Source organism: Phyllostomus hastatus, unplaced genomic scaffold, assembly GCF_019186645.2.
Source record: "Phyllostomus hastatus isolate PE091 unplaced genomic scaffold, TTU_PhHast_1.1 phas_scaffold_1674, whole genome shotgun sequence".
NCBI classification, from domain to species: domain Eukaryota; kingdom Metazoa; phylum Chordata; class Mammalia; order Chiroptera; family Phyllostomidae; genus Phyllostomus; species Phyllostomus hastatus.
The window spans coordinates 15,017,755-15,032,131 of record NW_025334011.1 but is presented as its reverse complement, the minus strand read 5'-3'; the positions used below and the strand labels follow the sequence as shown (position 1 = coordinate 15,032,131).

The 14,377-nt window shown below is 38.4% G+C and overlaps 1 protein-coding gene and 1 pseudogene across 4 annotated transcripts in view; both read right to left on the bottom strand.

Moving 5' to 3' along the window:
• The window catches only part of PRTFDC1 (phosphoribosyl transferase domain containing 1), a 93,258-nt gene that overhangs the window by 49,741 nt on the left and 29,140 nt on the right, over nt 1-14,377 (bottom strand). The gene's annotated exons all lie outside the window — the stretch shown is intronic.
• LOC123831034 lies at nt 7,657-12,655 on the bottom strand (annotated as a pseudogene).

Sequence of the window (14,377 nt, the reverse complement as noted above, 5' to 3'; positions counted from 1 at the left end):
TGAGAGCAAGACCAACACCCTTGTGCACGTAGTGTTCTAAAGTAAGAATACATAAGGTTTAGACTGAAAACATAGGATGAAGGTGAGCTTAGGGACATTAGTGCCTCATGCAGATGTATTTCTTGGCAGGCAGCATTCTTAGGCAGCAAGGTGTTCTCTTCTCTGCCCTCAGCATCCCAAGGGTGTGGTATTATCTTAACCTTACACATGCTATGATCTGGTTTAAATAGCAGAGTTTATGAGAAGTCATTGAAATTTGTTTTGGAATATATCGAGAAAATATGGCCGTGAGCCCTGCTCTGCTTCTTACAAGGTCGAGGCCATAATAAATGCCTTTCAAAGAATTTTGTTAAAACTGCAAACACAGCCAGCCCCTTCTCCAACAAAGTTCATATCAACAAATACTTCATCTTTGCCACATTACAGTGAGCGGCCTTTACCTCAGGCCTAATACGGATCTAATAATATTGATAATAGTAATAGTTGAATTTATTGACCATCTGTTTGTATGATTCTATACTAGTGGCTTTCCATATGCCAATTCATTCCTCATCAAATCTCATGAGATAAGCATGACTAACTGGTCTTATCTTACAGAGGAGAATATTAAGATCCAAAATGGTTCATTAACTTTGTATAAAAATTAGAATATAATATTGGAATTTGCATATGATACATTTGCATTCAAATTTGTGCTTATGGCTTCATATTCTTTTTTTCTTTTTTATGCTTGCCTTTTCAAAGACTTCTGACATTTGGACAGGGAAATGGGTCATAGATCTTCCTCTATCATGCTTCCAAATAAATACGAGCTGTAAAGAGCATACCTATTCAACTTAGATGGTAAAACCAGAGCTTCTCATTTTCCTTTGAATGACACTTTCCCACATTTGGCTTCCATACATCCACAGGCAATGTTAGAATTGCACACACCTCCCGGGCAAGGAGTCATTTTCAATGTTGCACTCTACTTCCTGTGACTGGTTATCTAGATTAGCTGCTTTTGCTGACAGATCATCATTTGCTGACAATGTCCTTCCCTCTTTGTTCCTGAAGACACCTGGACCCTTGTTAAGGTCACTACCAAATTGGACCTTGCTAAATCTGGTGGTCAGTTTTTCAGTATTCCTGTTTATCTATCAGCTGCTTCCCTAAACTGCTCCTTTTGAGGATCCTTTGCTAGTTTCTTCTTGTCCTCCTGCTTTTTAAATATTGGGATGTTCTAGGGCTCAGTCCTTAGATTGCTTCTCCTTTTATTCTCACTCCCCAGGTGACCAGGTCCTGTAACATGGCTTTAAGTCCCTACTATATATTGACCACTTTCAAATAACAGTAAGTCCTGACTTAACAATCTTGATAGGTTCTTGGAAACTGCAACTTTAAGCAGAACTATGTATACCAGTTTTACCACAAGCTAATTGATATAAAGAAGAGTTAAGTTCCCATGGCATATTTTTGGTCACAAAAATATTACTAAATTTCTAAATAAAGACACCAAGTACTTCTAATACTAAATGCTGAAATTAATGTGAGCTCTGCATATATTTAAGAAAAATTAATAAAAACAAGTAAGCTGATTATTTTCCAATCCTCTTATTCCAGTTCAGGTCATGGGTGGCCTGAGTCTATCCCAGCAGCTAAGGGCTCACAGTGGGACCCCCCCCCAACCCTGGACAGGGCACCTTTCATCACAGGGCCACACATGTACACCCACACTCACATAGCCTAGGAAAATTTAGACATGACACTTCACCTAACTGCACATCTTTGGGATGTAGGAGGAAACCAAGAACCCACAGAAAACCCACACAGATATGGGGAGAACTTGGAAACCACACAGTGGCCTGAGAAATAGATTATTTTTCTCTTATCAACATCATAATAAAACAACATCTTTCAAGGACCTGCTATAATATCTTCATCTGTAACATAGTCCCTGAACTCCAGATTGGTATATGCAACTGACTGCTTATCTTGGATGTTCAAGAGGAAACATAGTGCAAAAACAAACATAAAGTGTTTTTTTAGTATGTGTTATTGATTATTATATCTGTCCCAGTTCTTCCTCTTTTGCCCCCCTCTGCCAGGTACCATCCTTCCCTCCAGCAATACCCTCACTTTGTTCATGTCCATGGGTCATGTCCATAAGTTCTTTGGCTTCCATTTCCTCTACTTTTTTTTAACCTTCTTTTGCCTATTTTGTACCTACCATTTATATTTCTTATTCCCTGCACCTTTTCCCTCATTCTCCTCCTTCCCCCTCCCAGCTGATAACCCTTCAAATGATCTCCATGCCTATGATCTGTTCCTGTCCTGGTTGTTTGCTTAGTTTGTTTTTGTTTTGTTTTAGATTCAGTTGTTGATAGCTGTGAATTTGTTGCTTTTTTAATGTTCAGAGTTTTTATCTTTTTTTTTTCTTAAATAAGTGTCTTACAGGGGTGTCCAACCTTTTGGCATCTCTGTACCACACTGGATGAATTGTCTTGGACCACACATTAAATACATTGTGACATGTAATCACACACACACACACACACACAAAATTTCAATGTTTTAAGTAAATTTACGATTTTGTGTTGGGCCACATCCATAGTCATCCTTGGCTACATGTGGCCTATGGGCCACAGGTTGGAAACCCCTGCTGACAATTCATGTACTAATGGCTTGGTGATGATGAACTCCTTTAGCTTTACCTTGTCTGGGAAGCCCTTTATCTGCCCTTCCATTCTAAATCATAGTTTTGCTGGATAGAGTAATCTAGGTTGTAGGTCCTTGCTTTTCATCACTTTGAATATTTCTTGCCAGTCCTTCCTTGTCTGCAAAGTTTCTTTTGAGAAATCAGCTGACAGTCTTATGGTAACTCCTTTGTAGGTAACTATTTGCTTTTCTATTGCTGCTTTTAGATTCTCTCTTTATCTTTAAACTTTGGCATTTTAATTATGATATATCTTCATGTGGTGCTCTTTGGGTCCAACTTGTTTGGGATTCTCTGTGCTTCCTGGGTTTCTGTGTCTATGTCCTTTGCCAAAATAGGGAAGTTTTCTTTCATTATTTTTCCAAATAAGTTTTCAATTACTTGCTCTTCCTCTACTCCTTCTGGCATCCCTATGATTCAGATGTTGGCACGTTTGGAGATGTCTGAGAGTCTTATACTATCCTTGTTTTTTTGAATTTTTGTTTCTTCTTTCTGTTCTGGTTGAAATGTTTACTTCTTCCTAATGTCCTAAATCATTGATTTGAATCCCAGCTTCCTTTCCCTCATGGTTGGTTCCCTGTAGATTTTTCTTTATTTCACTTAGTGTAACCTTCATTTCTTCCTTTATGTTGTTGCCATACTCAATGAGTTCTTTGAGAATCCTGATCACCAATGTTTTGAACTCTGCATCTGATAGGTTGGCTATCTCCATTTTGTTTAGTTCTTTTTCTGGGGTTTCATTCTGTTGTTTCATTTATCTCCTCAATTTGGCAGCCTCCCTGTGTTTGTTTCTGTGTATTAGGTAGAGCTGCTTTGACTCCCTGTAAAAGGCACCTGTTAATTATGTGGGGCAGAGCCTTAGGTAATCACCCGGGTTGGGGCAACCCGCTTCACCAGTTTGTGGGTCTGTGCTGGGGGAGGATTTGGAGAAGGGACTGTGTCACTGACTGGCTTCTGGAGGTTTGCCCTGCACTCACCCCATTTCCAGGCACTTCACCCACTTCCTGTATGCAACTGGCACCCTTCCAGTTGTTTCCATGGTGCTGAGTTCCAGAGTGGGTGGATTTACATATGTTTTAAGACTGTGTGGGCCCTTTAAGTGAAGTTTTCTGAAAATACAGAGGTTTCTTCTGCTGCCCCAACCCCCACTGGTTTTTATGGCCAGAAGTTATGGGGATTTATCTTCCCAGCACTGGAACCATGGGTTGTGAGGTCTGGCTCAGGGCTGGAATCACTTACTCCCAAGGTATCCCTCCTGATTTTTATCCATCACACATTAATGTGGGACCACCCAGTTCTGCCACTGCCACCACTGTTGCTGCTGGCTCTCCTCACTGCACAGCCTCTCTTCTGCTCTCCACCCTTTACCTGTATCACCATCTCTCCTACTCATCTGGATGAATGTGGCTTCTTTAAATCCTTGGTTGTTGGATTTCCATACAGTTCAATTTTCTGACACTTCTGAATGCTATTTGTTTTGAGATTTAGTTGTAATTCCTTTTTGTGGTTGCACAAGGAGGCAAAGCATGTCTACCTATACTTCCATCTTGACCAGAAGTCCAAAGTTTCTTATAAAAAATATCCACATTTGTTTCCCCTTCCAAACCTCCTTTTTTTTTTTTTACACTTTCTTATATTTTAGTAAATGGCACCTCAGTTCTTACTTTTCCTCAGGCCCAAAGCCTTAGTCATTCTTGACAAGCAACAGAAAATCCACCAGCCAATCTAGCTAATGGTTCTGGTTTTGCTGTAAGATACATACAGAATACAAATACTTCTTATTACCTGTTCAGTAACCACCCTGGTTCAAGCTATTATGGCAATGACCCTACAAATATCCTTCCTTCAACCTTTACCCCATTCATTCCATTCTCAACACAATAGACAGACTTGTTCTTTAAAACATTCATAAGACTATGTCACCTCTTCAGAGCAAAAGGCAAAGTCCACACTTTGCCTGTCAGATTTAACATGGTTCTATTCCTCATTACTTCTCTGACATCATCTGCTGTTAATCTCCCCTCGCTACTCTTCTCTGGCTTTTCTTCAGATATACCAAGCACATTCTCACCTAACAGCCACTGCAGTTGCTATTTCTTCTGCCTAGAACTCGCTTCCCTTGTCTACATGGTGTGCAATCCTGTTAATTTCAAGTCTCTGCTTTAAATGACTCCTAGTTAGAGACTACGTTCCCTGACCACTGCACCCACAACACCTTTTAACCCATTTTATCTTTCTGATTCAACTTTATTATTCTTTATAATATTTTTCACTATTTGACACATTTCATATTTCTTGTTTTTGTTTTATTTTTAATTTCCTGTCTGTTTTACCTAAAATGTGAGCTTCAGAATGGCAAGAAATTTATTTTGTTTACTCATGTCTCACTAGCACCTACATCAGGACCTGATCCATAGTAAAATTCTTTGTTGAATGACTGAACTATGGCTATTTTGTGCTCATAGAACCTCCAATATCATCATCTCCTACTTCCTGACAAGGCTTCATGTCTCCTTGACCTAAGCTTTGGACCTTTCCTTATGATCTAACTGCTATATGTTCCTCTTTTCCCATTACCCTATAGCTCAAAGTAAGTTCCTGAGCTCAGTGGTGCCACGGAAGACCAGGCTCTACCCCTATCTTCTTCACCATCCTCAGTTACCTAAGGATTACCTAAGCCATTTACTTGTTTTAGTGATGTCTCAAGACTGCCACAGTTCCAGGGGTCATTTTATGACAAAACAACATCTTGATGCAACAAGAGCGATTTCCTCACAGGGTCTGTTTGTTTTTCATTAGGGAAACAAACCAATCCCTCTGGGAAGACAGTGCAGTGGGCTTCCCTTTACTGTGTTGAATGCCCAGTTCATACATGCAAAGGAGGCTGGAAAAGTAAGTTGTTGACATCAGTAATCTCAGTACTGGGAAGCAGAGAAATTATGGTCAGGTGCAGAGATGACTATTAAAGGAGCAAGCAAGAACATCGGATGCAGTGCACATATTTTTGACTTCCAAGAAATGTTATTCTCCTCTTACTCATCTGTTTCTGTTACAGAGTCTTGCTGTGGCTTTAGAGATACAATATCTTATTTGTCTCTTATGTTTAATATTGTTAAACAACATATTTTGAAGTTTTCTTCTTCTCCCTCCTTTATCTTTTTTTTTCTTAGAGTTCCCTTTATGTGGTTTTTGTTTTTATTTTGTTCTGTTTTGTGTGGTCTTTCTCATCCATGTTAGAGACTGTTCTTCTTGGTTGTTTTTTCCTATTTAAAAGACACCAGAATAGCTGATTGGAAAGAGTTATGTGTCCATTAAGGCCAGAGAATGATAACAGATGTATTTACTAGAGGGTTCCCTGAGGAGTCATGTCCCTTTCAGTGGGGAACTCTCAAAAGGCAAAAAATAAATAAAGGCAAATAAATGCAGAGGTCTTTTTTTAAGAACCATCCAGTTTCTTCAAAGAATATTCACTCTCAGACCTCATAGGTAGGAGTGGCAGTGGTCATAGGCCTGGGTTGCTAAGGTAGGAGATGATATTCCCAAGATCTTATATAGAAAGTTGAGCTGAGTTCTCCCAGGTCTCTGCTTTACTTGGTGTCCACATTTTTATACCTCTTTGGTTCAATGTTTCTGAAAAATAAATCTTCAATTTCCTGCAAGAGTAGAAGGGGGAGATGAGGGCTAGTTGGGAGGGGAGGAAAACAGTTACTTAACTTCAAACAATGGAGGTGAGGTTGGATGACCAGAAGTCCAAATGGTCTGTATAGGCATCAGCCCACTATCTGATGCACCTGACTTTTCCAGAGCAATGAATCTCTCAAGAACCTGCTTAACTTGCTCTTTGGTGTCCCTGTGCTGCAGGCACTTGAATCTTGCTCATCTCCATGCCATTAGGCCCATTATCTTATAAACTGTTATCTCTCTCCTCCCCCTTTCTGTGTGTGTGTGTGTAATTTAAATGTCATTTTAGTGGAGAATGCAAATCACATATATGTCATCGATCTGACATTCTTACAGATATTCTAGAATTTTAAAGCTTATATAAATTGAAAACTGTCAGGGATCCTACTGATCTTGAAAGCTGACTTCATCATTTCACAAAAAAAGAAAGCAAAGGCCAGAAAACGGAGTGCCTGTCCAAGTGAACTGTAGTCCTAATGGGGTCCTTCTGGGAGGCATTGTGGAGACATTGTCAGGTCTTCATGCTGTTGAGTCAGGCTGCCTAGTATTGCATCTCAGCTCTAGTCTCAACTTGTTCTGTTATCTTGGAACAGTTTTTTAAACTCTTTGTGGCTCACTTTTCTCATAGGTAAAATGGGGATAATAATAGTTACCTAACTCATCAGGTTGTGGTTGGCATTAATATTTGCAAAGCACTTAATAAAGCACTTTCACACAGTAGTCAATGAATGGATATTATTATATTAGATGAACCAATCAATCATATTATATTATATGAATAGATACAACTTAGCTTTTAAAAAACCTGTGCGTGGTTCTATTGTAATAGAAAAAGATCTTCACCATTTCCATTCTTTCCAAGTTTATTCCCCAAAAAGGGGGAGGAGAATTAAAAGGTCCACAAAGAGCAATCATCATTCAACTTGAAAGAAAGATCAAAGCCTTGGCCGGCGTAGCTCAGTGGATTGAGCACAGGCTGCGAACCAAAGTGTCGCAGGTTCGATTCCCAGCCAGGGCACATGCCTGGGTTGCAGGCCATAACCCCCAGCAACTGCACATTGATGTTTCTCTCTCTCTCTCTGTCTCCCTCCCTTCCCTCTCTAGAAATAAATAAATAAAATATTTTTTTTTAAAAGAAAGATCAAGGGTCAAATCAGATGGTACCATCCTACTTTTCTACTGTGCAGGTTAAGAAATCTAATGTTTTCTCAGTGTGGAAGAGGACAGATTTCACACTGACATGGTGCCCAAACAAGTTATAAAATCCTGGATTTTGTCTTTTATTTATACTTTTCTTTTGGTTCTCTTTTTTTTTCCTCATGCTCAGTCTTAGCTTCTTCTTCCTCATGTTTTTTGATCAACTGTTCCTCTTCCTTCTGTTTGAGAATTCTGATGACTAATGACCATCTTTCCAATTCTCTTTAATTAGTGTGGCATTTTCCACTTTTTCAGCAGAGAATTTGCTCACATCCATGGTTTTTTGAGGACTCATAGCTAAAACAAATGCTGACTTCAGCGTCATTTCTCCTTCTTTATAGTCTTGTTTGAACATTGACATGGCTGTTGCATCATTATTTCCAGTGTATGGGCTTTCCATCCCCATAATTTCAGCCAGGCTGACTTTGATAGAGCTGAAAGCCATAATACTTATCCCAGCCAATGGAGAGCAGTGAGACACCAAAGGGACATTTTCCTTCCAACCATATATAAGTTCATTTGATACCATACAGTGCTGTAACCAACCAGTCACAAGGAATTGGCTCCTGACACTGTGATAAATACCTTTGAGCAATGGGCCTCTCAGTACATCAGTCAGAACATTAGCATCAGAAGTTATGCTGCCCACACTGCAAGCCATGTCCTCAGTGAGTTCATACATTTTTTGGAAAAAAAGGACTTCATCAAGAAGCTTGTGGATATTTTGTCATTCTGCTACAAGCAAAACACCATCGTTTGCTAAATTCCTAAACAGGTGCCTGCATGCCCAATTGCCTCTATGGCATATTCAGTCTGATACAAACAAACTCCTGGAGAAAATATAATGGCCCTGGAGTCATATCTCTGAGATGTGTTTTCTGAACTTTATAGTTCCAGAGAAAAGAGCCTGGAATTATGGTCTACACAAAGGGCTTTACTCCACAGGAGGAAACCACCCTGTATAAAGAGATCTGAATTTAAGAATTAGTACAAATAATTTTAGGGATATTTATTCTAGTATATGTATTTTGCATGTAGGTAATAGCTTAATAATGCTGACAGAAAAATCATTATCTTTGGAAAAAGCCCACATTAATCCATTTAACATGTGTTTAAATTTACCCAACAAAAGAAAATGACTGAATATACCTAATGATTTTCCAATGAAAATATGCTCATTCATCTTCTAAAATTACTAACAATTCTAATCCTTACAAGAACACTATCTAAAATCATCTAAGGTTTTATCCCTGTTTGCTGGTCCAAACTGATCTGCATTAAAAGTGAGTGGATTTTACTTTAAATAAAGATAGAAAGCTAGGATGTGTTTCTTCATAATTCAGTATTTCCCTTCCTATAATTCAACAACAGTTAAAAGTAATTTAAGGAATTAAACAACAGAGGCATAACTAGCATCTTCCTGAGTGACTTGGGCTCAGAAAGCAGTGGAATAAGGGAAAAAACCTAGTTACATGTTAAGAAATTATCTTAATAGGAGGAAGAGAGGTAACAGAATACATTTGCACTTCTTAGATCTCTTAAACACAGACCATGGTGAACTTCAGAAGTGTTCCCATACCAGAATTATAGTTGGAGCAGCTTTGAGTGTCCCTTCCAGTTAGTGCCTTTCCTAATTTGAAAAAGGTCTTCAACAAAAACAACATGCAGAGGTCAGTAGGACACCGAAGTCCATGTCAGTACTTTCAGCAGGGGCTTAGGAGAGAGGAAAAAGTAATTTTGGGTTTCTGCATGTCACATCCCTACCAGCACTTCTCACTACTGTATTAGATGGACATTTTTAGCAAAGGGATTGCTGATTCATCAGGCTCCAGGTCTACCGTGACTGGCCAGCCTTTCCCTGAGGCATTTCTGCCCAGTCATTTCTCTGGTGGCATGAGCTATGGGGCCCTTGATGTATTATTGTGCCCTTTTTCTCACCAAGAGTCATTCTGTTGTCATGGTATTATTCTCTATTTTTTCAATGTCTGTTTGGATTCCATTTCTGTTGCTGAAAAGAAAATAATGCTAGGTAAATAAAAAAAGAAAGATTTTCAAAACTTCCTCTAACTGAATGCCAACTTCACAAAAAAGAAAATTAAATAATTCTTGTCCTTGAAAGCTATGAGTCTCAAGTATTTTAATATAAATTGACATTACCTAAATTGATAACAATATTATATTTAATAATGAAAATGCACACCATAAAATAACTCTTTATATAATCTAAAATGAGAATAAAAACATTAACTTCAAACTGTATTACAGCACAATGACCACCATAAAAAACTTTTAAAGTGATTAATTTTCCATAAATACTTGCCTGAGTCATTTTACTATTTCCAACTATTTTTTTCCCTCTAAATCCAAATAATTTCCTGGTAACTCTCTTAGCATAAAAAGCCCATGTGTTTCATAAAATACATATGGAATATGTAATTTTATAGACTTTTATGGCCTTGATGCTACATTTTATATTCTATGTCAGCTGCAAAATGTTGATTAAAGATAGCCTAACAAGGCTATATAAAGTAAGGGCAAGGATTTTTGCTGCTTGCAATTATTTTTATGCCAAAATTATAAATTATATAATTAATATATAACTGTACTGATATAGAACCAATTATATAATTAATATATTAATATATAACTAATATACAAACATAGTTAATAAAATATCATTGTATCCTTGTTGGGAAAGGACTGGTACAAACAAATGAAAATTATTAACAGCATTCTTACTATATTGGTGCAGCATGTTTAAGTTCTAGGGATCCAGAGTATGCATGGGAAAGCTAAATGGGGCAATGCAGGGACAGGAGCTATAATTAGAACCCTGATGCATTTGATGGGATCGGTACTCCTCTGTGCACACTGACTGGTGGGCTAGGTCCTGCCTAGTTCCCAGGTTCTGCAGCCTTCTCTCCTAGTAGCAAAGTCACTTGGCCCGGGCCCCCACCTCATCTACTAGCTCAACCTCAGCAAATCTCTAGAAACAAACCCAAAGTTAGACGAATTGGAACTCTGGAACTGTTGGCAGGCAAGAGAGCCTAATACCCCATGACTCAGTATTTGCCTCTCCTGTTGGCTTTGGCACTCTGCCTTGTTCTCAAGATCCAGAGGCCTTCATGTGTGCTGGGTTTTTGCCTTGTCCTGTCTTTAAGGCCCAAGTGCCTTCCTGGAAATGCATCCAGCATTCCTAGAAAATTGGGAGGCTCCCTTCTCCTACTTGTCTACCTCCTAGGCATTGAGACCCGTTTTCTCACCCATAGCTTCAACAGGCAGCCATGGTGTTGAGGATAAACGCCCTAGTTTGGGAGTCTGACCAACTTCCACTTTCTAGTCATGTGTTCCAGGGGCTCCAACTAACCTCTCTGGCCTCCATGTCCTCACCTATGAAAAGGGGTATTAGTAGCACCAACTTCATAGGGGTCTTGTGAGGGTGTAATGAGTTAATACTTATAATGCACTTAGAACAATAGTTGGCCATAATATAAAAGTACTCAGTGAATATTAGATTTTACTAATAGTCAAACCAATAGTAAAACACAAGCTTGCTGATACTACCAGCCTAGTTTTTGTAGCTCTTAAGGCTGTCATCTTTCATCCCATCTCTTAACTGCCTGTTACACTTGCCACACTGGACTTCAACTTGAACTGGTAGCAGAGAATATTCCCAATATACCCCACTCCAGGCTGGGTCATGTTCCTTAGCCCAGATTCAACCCCAGCCTGTGGCAGTCACTGAGTTAAGCACAGCTCTATCTTCAGAGTGGTTTCTGATAATTTGGTTGCCTCAATAATTTAATAATTATTTCTGCATTGTTCTCTTACTTGGCCTTTCAGAGTTTTCTTTTCATAAGGAAAGATAAACCCTTTAATAAGTATATTTATAGACAACTGAATTTGAGTACAAAGAATGTATATGAAACCCTGGCCAGTGTGGCTCAGTTGGTTAGGTTATTCTCTGGTAACTGAAATGTTACAGGTTCGACCCAGTCATGTACCTAGGTTGTGAGTTCTGATCTCCAGTCCAGGCACCTGTGGGAGGCAACCAATTGATATTTGTCTCTCACATCAATATTTCTTTCTTACTCTCTCCCCCACTTTCCTCTCTCCCTTAAAAGTAATGAAAAAATGTTCTTGGGTGAGGATTAAAAAAGAAGAGTGTGTAATAATAAAATGCATAGATATTTACAAAATAAAAATGGTAATAAAGAATGATAACTAAAAATGTTGCTATAAACCCTACCATTCACCTTATTATACAAACAGGCTTTGTATATGATTATCTAACTGCAATGCTGTACACCTGAAACTAATACAAAATCATAGTAAGTGTAAACTGCAATTGAAAAATAAAATTGAAAAAATAAATAAAAATAGGCTATGGTTTTACTTAAAAAAAACCTTTTATTTAATTGAATTAAAAATCTCAAAGTAAAATAACTTTCTCAGAGGAATCTAGGAAAAGCTAAATGATTTCTTTTAAGCTAAAATAGAGATTTGCCTCATGCCAATTTTTTTTTTACCCATTCATGCTGAAAGCTAGTAGTAAATATATCTTAAGGACTAAAGGTCAGAGACAAAACAGGTAATGTCAACACACTTTGCTTCAGGACACATATGGCCATGACGGATGAGCCTCTCTTTCCAGAGGTTGCATAGAAATTATGTTCTGGTTTTCATAAATGATCTTGATTAATTTTAAGAATTTATGTGGGTTGATTCAAACCACCCAGGCCTCTCTCTGACTTATTCTTTAGTATCTATCTCTCCCTTTGAAGTTTGCAAAAGTGTTACGAGGAAGTTAAAAGTTTTTAGAAACTAAGTGGAAAAAATCTGCAGCCTCAAAGGAATACCTACCATTTGCAAAAGAGCAACTGGGATAATATTACAGAACTCAAGATTTAGGAATAGCCAAGTTCAAAGACAATCTTTACTGTTGTATTTCAGCTATTTGAACACTCACAAATGATGTTGCAAAAGAAGAGAAAAGGGGGGAACTACCAGTTCATCAGTTTCAAGTGGTACATTTTTTCACATTTTAACGTACCCCAAATCAGTATGCATCTTATAATCCATATCAGGTTATGGTTTAATTTATAGCAGTTTTTCTTTTTTAATGGTATATAAAATAATGGTGCACTTTAAAATCTATTATGTCTTAGATTTAATGAAATAAGGAAAGTTTTATCATTTCTTTTGTCTCTTATCTTCTCTTTCTTATTCCTTTAGTTTTCCTCCCTTTCTACTTAAAAATATATATACACACAGGTGGGATTATGCCCTAAGAATCCTGAAAAACCAATTCAAAAGAACCTATGCACCCCAATGTTCATAGCAGTGTTATTTACAGTAGCCAAATGTTCGAAACAGCTTAAGTACCCATCAATAAATCAGTGGATCCAAAAACTGTGGTACATTTACACAATGGAATACTACGCAGCAGAAAGAAAGAAGGAGCTCCTACCCTTCACAACATCATGGATGGAACTGGAGAGCATTATGCTAAGTGAAATAAGCCAGGCAGTGAAAGACAAATACCATATGATCTCACCTATAAGTGGAACCTAATCAACACACAAACAATTAAGCAAAATATAACCAGAGACATGGAAATAAAGAACAAACTGACGGTCACCAGAGGTGAAGGGGAGGGGGATAATGGGAGAAAGAATGGAAACGGTCATCAAGGAACATGTATAAAGGACCCATGGAAAAAGACAATGAATGTGGGAAGTGGCAGTGGGTAGGGCAGGAGAGAGTAATGGGGAGAAAATGGGGACAACCGTAACTGATCAACAATAAAAAAATTAAAAACAAAAAATAAATAAACATAAATAAACACATACACACGAATTACATGTAGAGAGAGACATATATAAATTATAAATAATTACACACAAATATATACCTGTCTTGGACCCATTCAGCACCCCCAAAGAACAGGGTACCTCTCATTTCCACCCATCTATCTCCAAAGATGAGGAGTCCTTCTCCTCATTCTAGGCTCAAGATGGGACTCTGAAAAAAGTGAACTTCCTGTCTCTAAAAGAAAAGGGATCATTCATCTCAAGGCCCTCTGTTACATGAAAGAAGTTCAGCGAGAGGCCTCTAGTAGAGTAAAGTGAAAACTACTCACTACAGCTAAGGATGCTCGGTCTAGCTTATCTGTCCTCACTAGCACGAATCATCAAGCATTGGCATAGACCCTTAGTTCTGAACTGTGGGGATGAGAGAGAAAAAAACATATATTTTAGCTTTTCTCTTCCCTCAAGGGATTAGGTTTGTAGCCAACCCTTAGCTCTCATGAGCTTCTTTAATGGAGATGCCAGCTTCCCCAGGGGCCCTCATCCCTGGCATGGCAAATCTCAGTCTTACTGCAGCCACATTTTGGATTGTATTTTATCTCCAGAAAGCGTTCTCTTGGTGCTGCCAACACACAGGAAGTATCAATTAATACAAAGCAGTGCATGTTCCAACAGCATGAGGGAGGGATCTAGGGCAACGACAGCTGCTTAAAATAAAACTTTTCTTCAGTTTTTAAAGCCTCAAAGTTTGATGAAGATTTTATTTTGCTCAGAGCAAAACTGGTGGAAAGCAAAGAAATGTAAGCACTGCATCCTGACTTATAATTTATCCTCACACTGGCTTGTATGTAATAAACCTTTAATTGAGGGTGATGTTTAAGAGGGAATACAGCGGGGGGAGTTAGCAAAAAATACATCTCCATACAAAAATTTGTCATGAGGATAGCTGAGAAGTCATGTGCTGGCACCTACTCTCTACCAACTTCTGAAATCC